General features: G+C 40.9%; 1 protein-coding gene across 1 annotated transcript in view; it reads left to right on the top strand.

Moving 5' to 3' along the window:
- The window catches only part of ADGRL2 (adhesion G protein-coupled receptor L2), a 689,746-nt gene that overhangs the window by 126,821 nt on the left and 543,499 nt on the right, over nt 1-19,426 (top strand). Inside the window, exon 2 of the mRNA XM_089337145.1 lies at nt 12,995-13,055. The gene's annotated coding sequence lies outside the window, so the exon portion shown is untranslated. The remainder of the gene's footprint in view (nt 1-12,994; nt 13,056-19,426) is intronic.

Below are 19,426 nucleotides of genomic sequence, written 5' to 3'. Positions count from 1 at the left end.
ATTTTATAAAGATGCACTGATCCTCAAAAGCATTCCTAATAAGGATCTTTATTGTCACTCATTTTACTGTGCTTATATTTTATACTAGGTCAGGTGGCTTTTCAGCTTTTGTGTTTCAAAAACTCCTCTTATGTCTCCAAACACATTCAAAACATTAAAATACAGGTTAGCATTTAGCCTAGCAGGTAAGACACTCATGTCCCACATTGGAGTACCAGGGTTCAATTCCCGGTTCTGCCTCCAGCCTCCAGCTTCCTGCTAATACAGTCCCTAGGTGGCAGCAGGTGATGGCTCAAGCCATTGGATCCTTGCCACCCATATGGGAGATCTGGACTAAGTTCCCTGCTCCCAGCTTCAACTCAGCACAGCTCAAGGCCTTGCAGGCATTTGGAAAGTGGACCAATAAATGGGAACAGCTCGCTCCTGTCGCTCAAAGATGAATTAAAAGAAATACATTGAAATAATATCACGTGCATTTTTACTGACTCAACATTCAATCTCTGAGCATACTGTCCCACAAACTGACCTTTCCAATCCACTAGTATTTGACTCATGAACTAAAACCGAATATTGAATAAGTTTTAGCAACCATGTTAAAATAAATGTTTACATTTATCAAGAGAAATTGTGACATCAAAGGAAGTAAACATCATGTCCAAAGAACAACTTCCTAGCATTCAAAGGAAAATCCCCTAGCCCTGGTCGCCTCAGCAAGGATGTTCCAACATAAATTACTTAACCAGCTGGTAGCTGTTGAGAATACAATGAATGCAAGGCACTCAGAAATTTGGGGATTTCTTACAAGGGAAATCACCACTTTTTCTTTCGAGCTGCTATTTTAAAATATATTTATTGATCAAAATGAAATGACAATTATAGCAACTTATTCCTTCAAAGCATTAAGAAAAACATATTTAATTGAAGGTGGTCAATTTATAGGTAGACAGACACACATTTCTATAAATTCAGAGTGGGTGCATTGGACAGAAATTTTTATCTGTTTTCTTGCTTTGGAAAAGCTGTCAAATATTTCTTACACTGTAAGAATGCTCCAGAACATGGGGAAGATGGAAGTTTTTGTTTGTTTGTTTTTTAAAAAAAGATGCTACAAAAGAGAATCATACATCTTCTCAAGGAAAGGATTCAGTACTAATGTTGCATATTGCTGGTGAGTAGACAGTGCACCATTTTCGGCACAGGCAGGCACAACTCAACTCTTCTTCACGAAGGAGAATGAAGAAATCCTTACAGTGGAGTATAAGAAAATGTGATTGATATGCTTTGGGGTTACTTACAAATGCAAGGCTCACTAACAGGGTTGATACCAGATAGGTGACAGCACTAAAGTCCATGACAAATAAAAGTTGCTAAGTAAATTCTGGCTTTCTTTCCTTCTTTCTTTTGAACCATTTTTCTCACTTTTTTTTTCTTTTTTTGTCTATTATCATAATGTCCAGGCTTTGTAACTCAGAGTATAGCCTCGTGTGCTGAGATCTCTTTACACTCCTTTGTTACCAAGTAAACAATCCCCCTCTGGTTATTCATTAACCAATGGCAGGGGATAGTCTCTGTCACAAAGCAGTATGGGAAAAGCAGAGACTCAGATGAAATAACTATAAAATAAATTCCTCTGAGTTTCCACCCTTCTTCTAGTATCTTCCAAATTCACCTATTGGGCAGGTCAGCATGCCAGAGGGTGGTCTGCTAGTGAGCCCCACTTCTGTGAAAAGGGCTGTGGTTCCCTATTAGCATCTGATTGGATCCAATTATGCAAGGCTTCATTGGTTAGCAGATAGGGGCATTCATGCCGTGGCTATTTTTCCCATTCAAAGGTATTAACCAAAATAATTCTGTTTTTTTTTTCTTCTCCTTCTACACTTTACCCCCTCAAACAAAGTCTATAATTTCACACCTTAAAATAGTAAACCCAGATGATAAGAGTTCTCAATGAAATGTATTCATAAACATTTACCTGTTCCTTTCATATTGATTGTTTCATTCATATTAATGATAACTAATGCCTTTGCTTTGGGTTATGTTGTTTTCAATTTATCCAAAGAAGACAAAAGCCTTTTAAGGGAATTTCAATGTCCCCTCTATTATTTGACCTCAGAACAAAAATATTTTTGCTGCCTCACTTAAAAAAAATTTATTGCAAGGGTTCAAGGACACATGAGAAGGGTTCCTACAGTCTCCCAAAATCACTGACGTACAAACAAGAGAACTAATTTTTCTCTACTGTTTTTACCAGAAAAAGCGAAAGCTTTTTGTCACACTAGGCAAACACAACTGGTTTAGTCTCATAAATTTACATATCCTAAGTAAGTAGTGTCAGTATTCAGGCAGATTAGATTAACAGGCCTTGTGTTACTATCCAAGGGAAAAAAAGAAAAATATATCAAAAGTCATCTGGTTAATTGGAGGAGGTGGGGAGATGAAGTTGCTTCCATTAAGTTCTTTTGGAACAGTTGCAAGATCCACAAAATCTGTTTTTAGCTCAGTCATTCATCCTCTTGGATGTGTGATGTGTTTTCAATTTAATGATAATTGCCCTTTCCATTTCTTTGATAATTGCCCTCTCTATTATCATTTATGGAGATTCAAATTATAAATCAAGGCAAGACAGCCAGAAAAATATTATGATTGTCCCTTCTGAGGCCACAGCAAACTCAAGTAACACTGCCAAAGTCTGGGAGCTTAAGCTATTTTCATTTGCATGTTTCTGAACATTTTATTTTAGGGTCCAATGGTTTTCCTAAAGAGGATGTTGCATGACAATAATAGGACTGAATGATAATGTGTACAGAGAATATAAATTTAGCTTTGGTTGAAGTTAGGATCTTGTATTTGAAATCAGAATCTTGCTCTCCTGACTGTTCGAAAGCAAAGGTAAGGAATCAGCAGCAAATGTTTGCTGCTAGTCACCGGTGTCCCCAAGGAGGACATTACACAGTCCTGCCTCCCAGGAGCTCCCCTCTCTTTCTCCTCTTTGCCTGTTTGGGAGAAAACTGCATTCTTCTCGCTGAATATGCTCCATGATCAACACAATGAGCTGTGTGAAAAGACATGAGTGAGCTTTTATCTAAGACTGCAGGAGCCATCCCAAACAAAACAAAGAAAATAAAAATGTACAACCAAGAATGGCTCTTTGAGATGGCAACAGTGGTGTTCTCGTGCCAGCTTGTACCTGCTCAAGAGATTCCTTTATTAAATTTTCAGGAATTTGGCAAGCAGTTTGTTTCTCCCAGAGAGCCGTTGTTAAAAATTAAATTGCATAAATTTAGAATTAAATACATCCTATTAAACACAAGGCAATAAATACACAAAACTCATCACTTTCTAATTGTTGTGGTACATTGTATTATTTTATATGTTTGAATGGCAGAATAACAGAAAGAGAGAGAGAGAATCTTCCATGCACTGACTCACTTACCAAATACCCTCAACAGCTGGGACTAGGCCAAGTCAAAGCCAGGAGCCGTGGATCCCATCTGGGTGTCCTACAAGGGTACCAGGGACCGAAGTACTTAGCCATCATCTTCTTTTTCCCAGGGTGCATGGTTTTAGCAAGCTGGATTGGAAGGGGCCGTGAAACTACATCCCAGGCATTCTGATACGGCAGGTAGTCATCCCAAGTAGCAGCCTAGCCTGCTGGGCCACTGTACCCAGCCCATTTTCTGTGTTCTTGATGTCTACTGTGTTTTCACATGAGAAATGGTATACAGTGGTGTGATTTGGGTCGTCTCTTCCCAACTCTGCATTCTATGACATTATGTTAGTAGCTAATATGGCGAATATTAGTAACTACTATTACAGATGGTATTTTTACTACTCATCAGAAAATGCTACAAGTCAGTGCTTCCCCCTAGACAGCAGTTTGTTACACACCCCTGGGTGGTAATCCAGTTTTTACAAGAAAGGACTTGGGAGCAGGATGACCTGAGTTTCTGTTTGCCTCAATTCGTAGTTGTATGGACTTGGGCAGTTGAATTAAACTCCGTGGTTTGGTTCACTCTCCTCCTGCTAAATACCCTTCGAAATCTCACTGTTACTCTGAGGATAAAGTCCAAAATCCTTAGGGTCTTTCCCCCCTTATTGTTGCCCCAGATTTCTTGAAACTCCTTCAATCTCCACATCTCTGTACCTACAAGGCCCTCAAATCTGGACTGCTCTTCCTTTGTTCTCTGTCCTGCAAACCTCTACTCTGCACTTAGGTCTGTTTAAGAGTCACTGATTCCCTCCACCTAGCGGCACTGGCACACCGGGTTCTAGTCCCGGTCGGGGCACCGGATTCTGTCCCGGTTGCCCCTCTTGCAGGCCAGCTCTCTGCTGTGGCCAGGGAGTGCAGTGGAGGATGGCCCAGGTGCTTGGGCCCTGCACCCCATGGGAGACCAGGAAAAGCACCTGGCTCCTGGCTCCTGCCATCGGATCAGCGCGGTGCGCCGGCCGCAGCGCGCCGGCCGCGGCAGCCATTGGAGGGTGAACCAACGGTAAAGGAAGACCTTTATCTCTGTCTCTCTCTCTCACTGTCCACTCTGCCTATCAAAAAAAAAAAAAAAAAAAAGAGTCACTGATTCAAGGTGGACGTCCCTGACGGCAACCCCCTACATACCTCCCTTAGAAGAAGACCTAACCGCCATAACGGAACCCACATAAAACTTGGCATTTGTCAAAAGTGTAACAAAGTTATTTTGCAGGTAGCTGTTTGCTCAGTATCAAAGCTTCCTCTCTCACCTATGTTTCTCAGGCCTGCTGTTTTCACTGTCAAGTTTAACACTATGCCTATGGCCACCCAATTTGCTAACCTAACCATTTAAATTTATCTTATTAAGATAAATTTTTTAAATATATCTTATTAAGAACAAACTCTCTTTTCTTAATCAGTCACTCCACCCAAGAGGAAGTCTAGATAGCAGAGCTGTTAAAGGGCAGGGACTCTGAGACTGAACTCTCTTCTCTACTTCTCTGTTGTGTGGCCTTAGCAACCTCGCCAACCTTCCATTTCCTAATCTATGGAGTAGAATTAATGACAAAACCTACTGCCTAAGGGTTGTTGAGAAAATAAAGTAGACTACCCTCTAGAAAACTGCTTAGAGTGGTGTTGGTCACGTGGGAATCAGTATCTGAAGATGTCCTGCCTGCCTCCACTGTCGTAGGGTTTTCCTGTAATTATATCATTTCCCAGAATCCCCACTGCCATAGAGGAGTCTCTCTGTTTCCCTTACCTTTGATGATTTCAGACAAATCCACAGCTTTAAGTATCTCATCCATTGGAAGGGCACTGAAATCTCTAGCTGTAGTTTCTCTTGAGAGTTTTTGACACATCAAACACGGTGTAGCGCACCCACATTCATCATTACCCTATCAAACTAGTTCTTTCTTTTGACATCTGTATTTCTGTTAGTTGCATCCCAATTCCTTCAGCGAGGGCCAAGTTTCTAATTTATCTATGTCTCTTCCTTCTCGCTTACTGCGTGGCTCAGCTGTTGCCAATCCCTATTGATTGCTTCTGAAATACCTCTTGCATCTTTTTCTTCCTTTTAATTCCCACTGCTACCACCTAGTCTAGGTTCTCATTAATCTCTTTCTCGTCTGGACTGTAACAATAGCCTACCATCTGATCTTCACAACTTCAGACTCAGCTTAAACGTAACAAGAATTCCTTCAGAGGCAGACACTCTCACAACACATCCCTCTTTCCGCTCTTTCTCTGTCCCCCCCCACCTCTCCCTCTCTCTCCCTGTTGTGTGAAGTTCTATCCATGCCTTCCCTCATGACATCAAATACTATAACCAACCAGTTCATGTCTATATCCTCAGCACCTAGATGTCCTATTAGATATCACGTTCAGTATTAATATTAAATATCATTATTACAGTAGTTTATGATTAATGTGGTTTGTTGTTATTGAAATAGTACTATCAAATTTTAAATATTGCCACAAGTATTTGTTCAATTAATTATTGAATAAGTCCATCTTCTGTCCTCGCTCTGATCTGTGGTATGCATACTTCATCTACCTAAATTGGATTTCTGGTTAATTCACTCCCTGCACACATCACCATTGCTCTCAATTGATTGCCTACTGCCTGATGGCTTCACTGTAGAAAATGAAGCCCCAAATGAGAATCCACACTGACTTCTATGAAAACGCCATTCCACACAGAATGCTCTAGGAGTTGCTCTTTTAGTCAGGAAAATGACAATGTAAGTTATGATTTTAAAAGCTTCCTCAGGGGGCTGGCACTGTGACATAGCAGGTAAAGCCGCCACCTGCAGTGTCGGCATCCCATATGGGCGCCGGTTCAAGTCCCAGCAGCTCCACTTCTGATCCGGCTCTCTGCTATGTCCTGGGAAAGCAGTAGAAGATGGCCCAAGTGCTTGGGCCTCTGCACCTATGTGGGAGACCTAAAGGAAGCTCCTGGCCTCTGGCTTCTAATAGGCGCAGCTTTGGCCATTGCGGATATTTGGGGAGTGAACCAGTGGATGGAAGACCTGTATCTCTCTTTCTCTCTCTCTCTCTTCTGCCTCTGCCTCTCTGTAGCCATGCCTTTCAAATAAATAAATAAATAAATCTTAAAAGAAAAGAAAAGAAAAGAAAAAAGCTTCCTCAGGCTATATCATGCAGATCAATAGAGAAAACAGATGACCTAATCTTTCCTTGTTATACCTGCTTCTAAACCAGAAGATGCAGTTATATCAACATACTCCAGGCATGAGGATATTAGTTAAGGAAAAGAGAAGCATATGCTCATTCAACAAATTTTTATTTAGTTTCATTTTGTCTGAGTGGCAGAGAGACAGAGAAAAGAGAAACCTTCCATCTGTGGTTCACTCCCCAAATGCCTGTAAAAAATGAAGTGGGGCCAAACCAAAGCCAGCAGCCTGAAACTTAGCCTGGGTCTGCTCTGTGGGTGGCAGGAACCCCAGTACTTGAGCCATCATCTGAAACCTCCCAGGATGTGCTGTATTGGAAGCAGGGTAGCCAGGACTCCACTCAGGCACTCTGATATGAGATGCAGGTATCCCAAATGACAGCTAAACTGCTGTGGCATACTCCTGCCTCCAAGAGTTGCTTGCATTTAAATAAACATGCTGAAGTTGTACAGTTTCTTCAGTACTTTTGTTGTAAAGATTTATTTTATTTATTTAAGGGCGGAGTTACAGAAAGAGAGAGGAAGAGACAGAGACAGAGAGATCTCCCATCTGCTAACGGCTGCAATGGACAGGGCTGGGCCAGGCTGAAGCCAGGAGCGAGAAATTTTATCTGTGTCTCCCACATGAGTGGCAGGGGTCCAAGCATTTGGGCCAGCTTCCAGTGTTTCCCCAGGCACATTAGCAGGGAAATAGATGGGAAGTAGAGCAGCTGGGACTCAAACCGGTACCCACATGGGATGTTGGTGCTACAGGAGGCCACTTAACTCGCTATGCCATGGTACTGGCCCCAAACTTGAATGCTTTAAAATGAAAATTTTCTTTTTCAGGTGTAAAATAGAATCCAAGATAATAGTATAATTTTCCTCTACTCTATTTAAGCTCATTTCACCTCACCTCTTATCTTAACCACTATACCAACTGCCTGTCCTGATACTCTTTCTTAATATTTTTTTTCTAAGATTTATTTATTTATTTGAGAGGCAGAGTTACAGACAGAGGGGGATATCTTTCATCTGCTGGTTCACTCCTCAAATGGCCATAATTAAGCTGAGACAATCTGAAGTTAGGAGCCAGGGGTTTCTTCCGTGTCTCCCACATGGGTGCAGGGGCCCAAGGACTTGGGCCATCCTCCACTGCTTTCCCAGGCCACAGCAGAGAGCTGGACTGGATGCCCATATGGAATGCCAGCACCACAGGCAGTGGCTTAGCTCACTACGCCATAGCACCAGCCCCTCTTAATAGATTTTAAACGTCCTGATCTTGGAGCTGGCGTTGTGGCATAGTGGATAAAGCTGCCATCCCATATGGGCACTGATTCAAGTCCCACATGCGTCACTGCCCATCTGGCTCCCTGCTAATGCTCCTAAGAGATCAGCAAAGGATGAGTCAAGTCTTGGAGACCCAGAAGAAGCGCCTGGCTTTGGTCTGGCCCAGCCCTGGCCGCTGTGGCCATCTGGGGAGTGAACCAGTGGATGGAAGATACCTCTCTCTCTCTAACTCAGCCTTTTTTATTTTTATTTTATTATTTTTTTTGACAGGCAGAGTGGACAGTGAGAGAGAGAGACAGAGAGAAAGGTCTTCCTTTGCCATTGGTTCACCCTCCAATGGCCGCGTGGCCAGCGTGCTGTGGCCGGCGTACCACGCTGATCCGATGGCAGGAGCCAGGTACTTATCCTGGTCTCCCATGGGGTGCAGGGCCCAAGCACCTGGGCCATCCTCCACTGCCTTCCCGGGCCACAGCAGAGAGCTGGCCTGGAAGAGGGGCAACGGGACAGAATCTGGCGCCCCGACCGGGACTAGAACCTGGTGTGCCGGCGCCGCAAGGGGGAGGATTAGCCTAGTGAGCCGCGGCACCAGCCTAACTCAGCCTTTTAAATTAATAAAATAAATCTTGTTTTAAAAGTCCTGATCTTATATTGTTAACAGTAATACTACCAGTACATGAGTAGTAAGAGTTACTAAATCATCTGAATTGTTTATTAAGATGCTATTGCTTTGCATCTGGAAATTTTCCCAGAGAAAATGATTTGAAACTTTGAGGACATTACAAACAGCAACTCTCTTTTAGAAGAGTTTTATTCAGTAGCTATTAAGAAGGGTGGAGTTCAAAAGAGACTAGTAAGTCCCGTTCAGACAAGCAAGGCAATTTCACATTTTAGCAAAAATAGCTTTTTTCATGGATTTGACTGCATTTGATTAATTACACCTTCATTAGATTCACTCACAACGCTAGTGTCTGTGTTCTGTATAGTAAAGATACATATAGGAATTAGTTGTTTTGTGTTAATACCTACATGATACAATATGGTATTCAATAGAACCTTATACTATACACCTAAACTCCTAAGAATGTTCTGAATGCTGCATTGTCAATATAGTATACATCAAAAGTTTATGGAAAATTGTCTTGAAAGATAAGTTTATTTTGATACAAAAATTTTAAATCCAAGCATATGAAGGGTCTTCAAACACGTCATGGAAAATGAACATTATGAAAATTATGCATAAACATTTCAAAAATTTTTGCATCAAAATAAACTAATCTTTTAAGTATTTTTTATAGGCTTTGTGAACTACCCTTGTAGTAAAATCCTATTAAAAAAATAGAAGTCTGGCTATCCGTTCAAAAGCTACACCCACTATACAAATATCAACAATTATTCAATTACCTTTGTCCCAGTAAAGGTGGCACAGTTAGATAGCCAATGTTAATTCTTCCTACAAAGATGAGCTTTTTTTATAGATGAAAATATTCCTCTTTCAAAAAATTTTGCACTCAAATGTCTATCATTTTTTGAAATGTTAATCTTATGTCTATTACCGAACCATGAAATGAAGAAATTGGCAAGGAAACAACTTCCGTGCAACTTTGCTCTTTTAGTATTTTCAACTGTAGCCTATAATTTTATTCTCATCTGTAAATGTAGTTAGTCAGGGGCAGTATGAAGTCTAATGATGAGTCTAGCTAGGAAATTTTCCTTTGTGATTTGTCACACAACTTTGCCAGTTATGTTGAGTACTCACTATAAAACATGGGGCTAGGAGCAAAATTCAATAAAAGGTTTGCCTTGGACTATGTCCCAGGATTGCCATTTTAATACTGTTTTGCCAAAACAAGGTCCTATTGATGAACCTCTGTAGAGTGTCTCAGCAAGGTCACATTGCAATAGAAAGTATATCCATTCCTCATCCACCATGGTAACGTCCAGTGCAGGAACCTCCCTCGGCGATCTGATCAGGCTCTGCATCCCCAAAGTACCTTTGGAGTGAGTATCGGAGCAGCAGTGAGGAAGCCACTTGGGATGTCCGCCTTTCATATCAGAGTGCCTAGGTTTGAGTACCAGCTCCACTTCAAGTTTCAGCATCCTGCTATTGCATGCCCTAGAAGACAGCAGGTGATGACTAAAGTACTTGGGTCTGGCTTATGGCTATGGTCTGGGCCAGCCCATGCTGTTGCAGGCATATGGGAAGTGAACCAGCAAATGGAAGATGTCTCTCTTTCTGTGTCTGCCAACTTCTCACCTTTCTGTCTCTCTCTCACTCTCTTGTTGTCTTTCAAATAAATACAATTTTTTTAAACTTTTATTTAGTAAATGTAAATTTCCAAAGTACAACTTTTGGATTACAGTGGCTTTTTTCCCCCATAACCACCCTCCTACCCACAACCATCCCATCTCCCACTCCCTCTCCCATCACATTCTTCATCAAGATTCATTTTCAATTATCTTTATATATAGGAGATTAATTGAATATCTACTAAGTAAAGATTTCAATAGTTTGCAACCACACAGAAACACAAAGTATAAAGTACTGTTTGAGTACTAATTAATTCACATAGTACAACACATTAAGGACAGAGGTCCTACATGGGGAGTAAGTGCACAGTGACTCCTGTTGTTGATTTAATAATTGACACTCTTATTTACGAAGTCAGTAATCACCCGAGGCTCTTGTCATGAGTTGCCAAGGCTATGGAAGCCTCTTGAGTTTGGCAACTCTGATCATATTTAGACAAGGCCATAGTCAAAGTAGAAGTTTTCTCCTCCCTTCAGAGAAAGGTACCTCCTTCTTTGATGGCCTGTTCTTTCTACTGGGATCTCACTCACAGAGATCTTTCATTTAGATAATTTTTTTTGCCAGAATACAAAAAACTTTAAAAGAAATTTTTTTTACCTTATTTTAACTCATGTCAAACTTATCACACGTTGGTGAACTAAAAATTATTGATTTCCAGAAACTTACTCTCTTGCTCCCTCAGAACTAATGCAAATAACAAAGTCTAAGAGATCTATGTTCTTTATCACACACTTCAATCTAGGATACGGGGGATATTTATTAGCTCCTTTGAATTCAAAATATGACTAATAACCAGTCTAACCTCTAAGTGAATAAATTGTTAGCCCATCTTGGAGTTCTGTAGTCATAAACACTTTTAACAAGCAGTTATTTCTTGGTCAGGAATCTTGATGAACCTTATTTCCATTTTAGGCCAGAGACAGTACTTGATTTTCCTTTGCAGGACTGAGACCCACTTGGTAAAAAATCCATCCATCTGCACACTGCTTAATTAGGAATTAATTTTAAGTATTCAGAACTTACATGTAATGCTGTGACTTTTAGAGACTCAAATGAGGAAGGAGAGCAGTAATGAGTTCGTAGGCCACAAGCTGGCCTCACCATCTCGCTGTCTTGAGAAATTGTCACTAACTGCTCATCGTGCCATTCCTATCCTAAGTTAGCATTTCACTGCTTGCAAAGTGCTTTTAATAGGAGTGCTCAAAGCGGAGAGGAAGATGTCCCTGGGTAGCCGAACAAATACTAACTGCTCAAACAATAATCATAAATAATAAATATGTATTCTATCAAAAATAAAAGAAATAAATAAATTCATTTTATTAGAAAGAGAGCAAATGCTTCTCTTCCACAAAGGAAAGGTACTCTGGAATCCTCTCATCTATCTGATATCCTAGAAAAGTCAGAGTTCCAGGGTAAGAAAAGTCTTCGAGGCCCATCTGACCCTGGAGTTTGCAGAAGTGAGAAAAGTAGACAATAGCAACCATGGAAAAAGGTGCTATTACAGGGGCTGGCGCTGTGGTGCAGCGGGTTAACACCCTGGCCTGAAGTGCTGGCATCCAATATGGGCGCCAGTTAGAGACCTGGCTGCTCCTCTTCTGATCCAGCTCTCTGCTATGGCCTGGAAAAGCAGTGGAAGATGGCCCAAGTCCTTGGGCCCCCGCACCCATGTGGGAGACCTAGAAGAGGTTCCTGGCTCCTGGCTTTGGATCGGCGCAGCTCCGGCTGTTGCAGCCATTTGGGGAGTGAACCAGTGGATGGAAGACCTCTCTCTGTCTCTACCTCTCTCTGTAACTCTGCCTTTCAAATAAATAAAATAAATATTAAAAAAAGGTACTATTACAAATATGCCAAAAATAAATCCCTTCCTTTTCTACCAATGGTGAGCAGGCACTTGCTTTGCTCTAGGAAATATGCAACATTTCTTTTGAAGCTGTAATCCTTGGTAACTGATGCTAGAGCAAGACGGGTAAACCTCTCCTGCTTTGACAAAGAGTAATTGACAAATGAAAAAGTCAGTGATTTCCAAAAACCATTAAATCAGGCCAACAGTTTGTCTCATCGGTGTGTTCTTAGCATATGGTCACTTCAGATCTGAGGGATGTAATTACCTCCGAGAAGAGAAGATCCCTGGAGCCATTGTGCTTTTGAGATTTAACATGTTTCTTGAGTTCATGTTGCTACTCACTTTATTCCCTCCTCACATTCTGGAGCATTCATGCTCCCTTCCCCGCTGGTAGAGGCTTGCTTTCTGATTTGCCCTCACATCTGTGTTCACTGAAGGAACAGATGCTCAGCTTTTAAGGGTCAGAGTTTGCCCTTTCCCTCCCATCACTAGAGCTGAAAGAAAGGGGGTTCGCAAGTGAGGGTGGCAGCTTTCCAATGTACTTTTACACTTAAAGTAAGCAGGTGGCATCAATGGGCTGTCTAATGACTAACAAGATAAGAGTGCAATTGATCTTTTTATTAACCTGTCTCCCTAGGTGGGTGGCAGCCTGCTCCTCCCTCCTGGGTTCAGTTACATTGTTCAGTTCCAGGAATCATTTTAGACCCTTTTGCTTTTTTGTCTGAGTTGATACTTGAAGCAAGGAGTTGATACTTAAAGCATAGAAGTTAGTCTCAACTAACTTCTATCCCCTCTGAACCTCCAAACTGGTAAATGCCTTCATAATTTGAATCTGATACAAAACAAACGTGTGTTCAATCCTGTTGATACTATTTTCATGCCGAATTTGAACTGAGGGTTTATTTGTCTTTCTCTTAGGTCACGGACCACTTACTCTAAACCTCAGAACTCACTCTGAAGACTATGGAACCTACATAAAGTAAGTGATTAACCTCCAAAATAAGACATGGAATGGATTAATTTGGGCATTATTTAAATGTGTTGCACTTTATCTATTAGTGGTTTTCTAAGGTATTATATGGGCTATTTTATAGTGGACAGTAGACTCATAATCCAGCGTACAACTGGGGAAAGAAGGGACCCCATGTGTGGGTCACCTGTCTTCCCAAATCAGGTTCTCTGTTGCTTGTTGCCTTAGACTGGATGCCTCCCTAAGTTTCTGACTGAAGTATTGTTGTGAGTCTAGTAAGCTCGTGCTCTGGAGTATACCTGGTCTTCACACATCATATCATCAAGTTGAGATCAAGTAGAACTGTTGTTTTCGTAAAGGAATCCAGATATTGTTAGGATGCATTTCTTCATGGAAGTAGAGCACAAAGCAGCCTAGCACAACTGTCTCTACGATAAGTGGTATTAGATGAGAAGCTATGCGATAAAGAAATTTATAGAGGATAGTGGCATGTGTCTGTCTCTGTCATGGTCATAGTTTACTTTCCTGATTAACTACTTGTATAATCCTGGAAGTGATCAACTCTGTATTAAGCAATCAACTCTGTATTGTAGAGGATCTTTTTCATTCCACTGATAGCAAAATGATTAAAAGCCTAGGATCCAGAGCCCACATAAATTCAAACTGTGGATGTGCTATTTATCAGCTCTGTGACTGTGGGCCTCAAATTTCCCATCTATAAAGTGGGAGAAATAACACTGCTTGCTTCCAAGAGCAATGGCACAGTAGAAACAAATTAGTAGAAGTAAGGCAGTTAAATACTGCCTGTCCTGTAGTAAGCACTAACTTCACTGAGGGACTGAAATGCTGCCATTCTCCCTCCGCACTTGGTTTGTTTCTCAGTTCTGTAGTCCAAGAACTTGCTGCTTGTGGGAATTATTACTAAGGGAATCAAACTCTCGGTTCTCCTTTGGCAGCATTTCTTCTAAAGGAGATATATTATCCCTTCATGTATATGCAAGGAAAGAAAATCACTGGCATGCTACTGCCCTTTGAATGCATTTCCGGCTAGTGCTAGGTAGTGCCACGTGTCAGATGACCTGGAAGTGGGTGCCTGCCAGTGTAACACATGGCAGAGTGGAAGAATCGCTAGAAGGCTCCTCAACATCTCAGAAATGCACATTCATTGGCAAGTAGAGTTTTAGGAAGCACATGAAAAGGAATTCACAAAGCAAAACACCTTTTGGGGGGTCAAGGCACACAATCCTTCCAAAGCACAAATTTGTGATTATTATCACAACTAGAGCGTTAACGAGCCTGTCTATGGCTGATGACTTCTTCTCTCCAATATGCTGGCTAATGGTCCGTGTTTCCACTCACATTCATCCTTCTCTTCTAAGAAGCCTAACCATGGAGCTAACTGGTCAGAAAACTAATCATTGGATGTCACCCCCATCCCAGCCATGAGCAAAATCACATTTCTCAATTCGATCCTCCCCCTATTTTCTTTCAGAACTGAAGGTAGCAGCAGATCAGAGAAAAGGAAGTAACACCAGGGTGTGCTGTAGAGAATGTTGGAACACATGGGGTCAATCCAAAACTAGCTATTAACTACTCTCTGACCTAGTTCTTCCCTCTCCAAATAGTAGCTAGCCTTTATACATTTACATAGTGATATATCACTATCTTTTTTCCAAAGATACTACTAAAGATAAAAATATGTGAAACTGATATTTTAGCATAAGTGAGATATCATTTATTTTGTTCAGGTATTAATTGCAAGTGCTATTATTTATTATAGCTATATTTTTACTTTAATAACCCAAATGCTAAGTGGGATTATAAGATTTACACAAGTAATCTACTGAGCCATTAAATACTATTAATTAACATGAAAAATAAGACATAACCAAAGTTAAGATCATTGTTGTATTAACCATGCTATTATAATATTTATGTGATATTAGTCAACAGTAATATTTACTGTTAAAATCATTTAAAAGGGTGAAAGTTGGTGAAGCAGAACTGATGATCTCTTCTGAGAACAGTTGTTAATAGATTATTTAAAGAAAATGTTTCTCATCTCAATGATTCCATCTCTGACATCATGATTCTTATGTGAATATTTCTTTCATTTTCCTTCTTTCAAACTATAGTAGATAATAAATTTGTAGATCTTAAAAACATACAATTTATTGAAAACAAGGCAAGTACTAATTACTATGAAAAGGAAAACATTAGATATTAACACAATGCTTTAGTATAATATTTCAGAGATTCTAAATTGTTTTATGTTAAAATATGTTAGCATTAGTTTTCTGGGGTCTTTATGCTATAATAAACTTAGATTGCTATGGTAATGTAAGAAACAGGAGTGGATAGTGTCTATTTCCCATGACCAGCATTGCAGGAAAATGTCATTGTTAAAAATACATGGCAAGGATAACATTTTTGGGCGCTAGTCCCAAATCTGCTTCTAACTTTCTGAGTGATCTTGAGTAATTAGCATCTATCTGATTAAAATTTTTGAGATCAAATTTGAAGAAATGAATAAACGGACTTCAAGGTTGAAGGCTGATTTTTTAGGGAAAACTCCGAAGCAACAAAAATATTCAGCTGCTTATAACATTCATCAGATGCACATTCTGCCATCTATCTTTCCTTAGACTCACCCACCTTCTCCTCCCACCCAACTCCGCCCAGCATCTTAAGAATGGAAGGGTCAGTTTAAAATCTGCATAGTCACTGAAAAAAATTTTTTTTTTATTTTTTGCTAGGCAGAGTTAGACAGTGAGAGAGAGAAACAGAGAGAGAGAGAGTTATAGACAGAGAGAGAGAGACAGAGAGAAAGGTCTTCCTTCCATTGGTTTACTCCCCTAATGGCCGCTATGGCCTGCGCTGTACTGATCCGAAGCCAGGAGCCACGTACTTCCTCCCGGTCTCCCATGAGGGTGCAGGGACCCAAGCACTTGGGCCATCCTCCATTACCCTCCCGGGCCACAGCAGAGAGCTGGACTGGAAGAGGAGCAACCGGGACCAGTACCCGGCGGCTCAACCGGGACTAGAACCCCGGGTACCAGCACCGCAGGCAGAGGATTAGCCAAGTGAGCCACAGCGCCAGCCAACTGAAAATTTCTAAGTCACATAAAAGCATGAGCTAAATTTACCTTTTAGTCTCACTCACCAGAAATTTGGGGACCCTTTTTTTTTTTAATTCACCTAACTCAGTTTACTGGAAGTGAGAGGGAGTTATGCCAAAACTTTTCCACAATTAAGAAGTATAAAAAGAATTCAAAGCATGGCCTCTGCTTTCTTTATTTTGTTTATAGAAGTAAAATCAATACAAAATAAATATTAACACCAGAAAAAAAATATGTATATGCTCATCTCAGGATAATACATTATGAATTTCATAGGAGTTGGGATGAAGAAATGGGACCCAAGATATACTTTTTTTTTTTTCTTTTTTTCTTTTTTTAATTTTTTGATAGGCAGAGTGGACAGTGAGAGAGAGAGACAGAGAGAAAGGTCTTCCTTTACCGTTGGTTCACCCTCCAATGGCCGCCGCGGCCGGCGCGCTGCGGCCGGCGCACCGCGCTGATCCGATGGCAGGAGCCAGGAGCCAGGTGCTTTTCCTGGTCTCCCATGGGGTGCAGGGCCCAAGCACCTGGGCCATCCTCCACTGCACTCCCTGGCCACAGCAGAGGGCTGGCCTGGAAGAGGGGCAACCGGGACAGAATCCGGCGCCCCAACCGGGACTAGAACCCGGTGTGCCGGCGCCACAAGGCGGAGGATTAGCCTATTGAGCCGCGGCGCCGGCCCCCAAGATATACTTTTGATAGTAAAGAGAGTTTGGATACATAGTGGTTTTTTGGGCCAAATAAGTTGTGGAAAAAAATTAAAAAACAAAAAAGAAAAATGCCTATGTGTAACAATACCACTGCAAATATAGTTCTGTGAAACTTTGTTTTATATTGTTGTCAAACCAGTGGTTAAGAATGATATACTACCATAGTTTTAATGATCTGTGATTATTTTAAAGTTTACTCTATTTGGGTGAATTGGACATTTTTTCATTTGATTATTGTTTATAGATTTTGCCTATATTCCCAGTGAATTAGGTTCTTTTTACTTTTTACTTTAGTGGAGCATTAACCCTTTGACTATAAATTAAAAATGTTACCTCAAAACCTAAAAAAAAAGAAAAAAGAAAAAGAAGGAGGAGGGGAAGTATCATTCTAAGAATTGTGTCTATGAAATACATGGAATCTGTTCTCTTTGTATTAATATCACATTAACATGAGAATTGTGTTGTAATAATTATCATGTATTTGCTGTAACCCTGAGAATCTAATGATGTATTAGTAAGTTCCTTTAAAATAATAAGTACCAGAAAGACTAGAAAAATAAATAAAGATCCAACCTTTGATCTCATGAACAAAACTCACTGAGTAACGTCATCTCTCTGAAACAGTCTCTGAAGCTCACCCAGCAGAATTCTCCCACTAAGGTCTCAGTTACCTTAGTTCTACCTGCTGGTCCATCAGCCGATCTCTTCGGGCTTATGATGAGCCCCACTATGAAGCAGCTGAGAAAGCTGCTTCCAGCACCCTTAAAGCTCTGTGAATTGACCTAAGGAAAAAATGAGATTATTTTCATATTAAAATCTAAAATTTGACTCATGTAAAGAAAGTTGGAGTTTTATACTGATTTTTTGTAAAGATTTATTTATTGATTTGAAAGGCAGAGTTACAGAAAGGCAGAGGCAGAGAGAGATCTTCCATTTGCTGGTTCACACTCCAAATGACTACAATGTTTGGAGCCACGCTGATCCGAAGCCAGACACTTCTTCCGGGTCTCCCACGTGGGTGCAGGGACCCAAGGATTTGAGCCGTCTTCTACTGCTTTCCCAGGCCATAGCAGAGAGCTGGATCAGAAGTCGAGCAGCCGGGTCTCCAACTGGCACCCATATGGAATGCCTGCACTGCAGGCGACAGCTTTACCTACTGCATCACAGTGCCAGCCCCTGTACTGATCTTGAAACTTCCAGTTGCACTGTGTTGTGAAATTGAACTGTATGCTGACAACAATAAGACCTACCGTTCTTCAGAGGATGTTGTATGCCTGCTCCTCTATTATATGCTTTAATTTATGTATGTCTTATTTAATTCTCATAAAATGTATATTAGAATTAAGATATTATCTCCAGTTTAAGGATAAAGAAATAAAGTTCAGAAACTTACTATGATCAGATTTAACAAATAGCAAGTGACAGAACCAGGATTTGAACCCAGATCTCTCTGAGGTTTAAAAAAAAAAAAAAACAACTCCTCTTTTCCTTTACATGCACCCTGTCAGACAGTGCTGCCTCCCTGTCTAATGAATGCTTTTGTTATATACTCAGGTACCAGGAAGATGACTGAGTTGACAGTTTTATTGCATGTATGTACATTAACATCAACCAATACTTATTATTTAGTCCCATGAAGTCAATGAATATTTTGCAAGCAAATGGGCCACAGATTCAGAAAAATCAATGAATATTTGAGTAAGCAAGTGAATTATGAAGAGTAAAAGCATTGTATGTGCTTTTGCTTGGAAGTAAAGGAAAAGCTGTAGTGTTAATAACACAGACCCAAAGCTAATGACTTAGCGCACCCCCAAAGTAGGAATCAGTCTGACTCTAAGTTAGGTTGATACAGCACATTCCATAACCTTATTTCCCAATGGAATGTCTGGATTTTGACATCAATATACAGAATCCTGTTCATGTCTCTACTTTTACATTCAAGACCAGTTTACTTCCTAATTCCATCTCATTTATTATTCACTTTCATTAAGGCCCGCATTGCCTTGTTTTCACTTTCCTCGTGTTCTTTTTTTTTTTTTTTTTTTTTTTTTTTTTTTTTTTTTTGACAGGCAGAGTGGACAGTGAGAGAGAGAGAAAGGTCTTCCTTTGCCGTTGCTTCACCCTCCAATGGCCGCTGTTGCCAGTGCACTGCGGCTGGCGCACCACGCTGATCCGATGGCAGGAGCCAGGTGCTTCTCCTGGTCTCCCATGGGGTGCAGGGCCCAAGCACTTGGGCCATCATCCACTGCACTCCCTGGCCACAGCAGAGAGCTGGCCTGGAAGAGGGGCAACCGGGACAGAATCCGGCGCCCCGACTGGGACTAGAACCCGGTGTGCCGGCGCCACAAGGCAGAGGATTAGCCTATTGAGCCGTGGCGCCAGCTCCTCGTGTTCTTACACACTCACTAAAACACGCTCTCACTGTCTTGAGGAGCTCCCATTGATTTTGCCTTTTCTTCCTTGTGCCTCTTAAATCCTCACTGTACTCAGCTTCCAGGATCTAAAGTTCTGATTTTGCCCAAAGCCTTCCCCATTAATTAGATATAAAATA

This window comes from Oryctolagus cuniculus, chromosome 7, assembly GCF_051225735.1.
Source record: "Oryctolagus cuniculus isolate XC-2025 breed Fujian yellow rabbit chromosome 7, ASM5122573v1, whole genome shotgun sequence".
NCBI lineage: Eukaryota > Metazoa > Chordata > Mammalia > Lagomorpha > Leporidae > Oryctolagus > Oryctolagus cuniculus.
The sequence above is the reverse complement of the archived record's forward strand: the minus strand, read 5'-3'. Positions and strand labels throughout refer to the sequence as shown.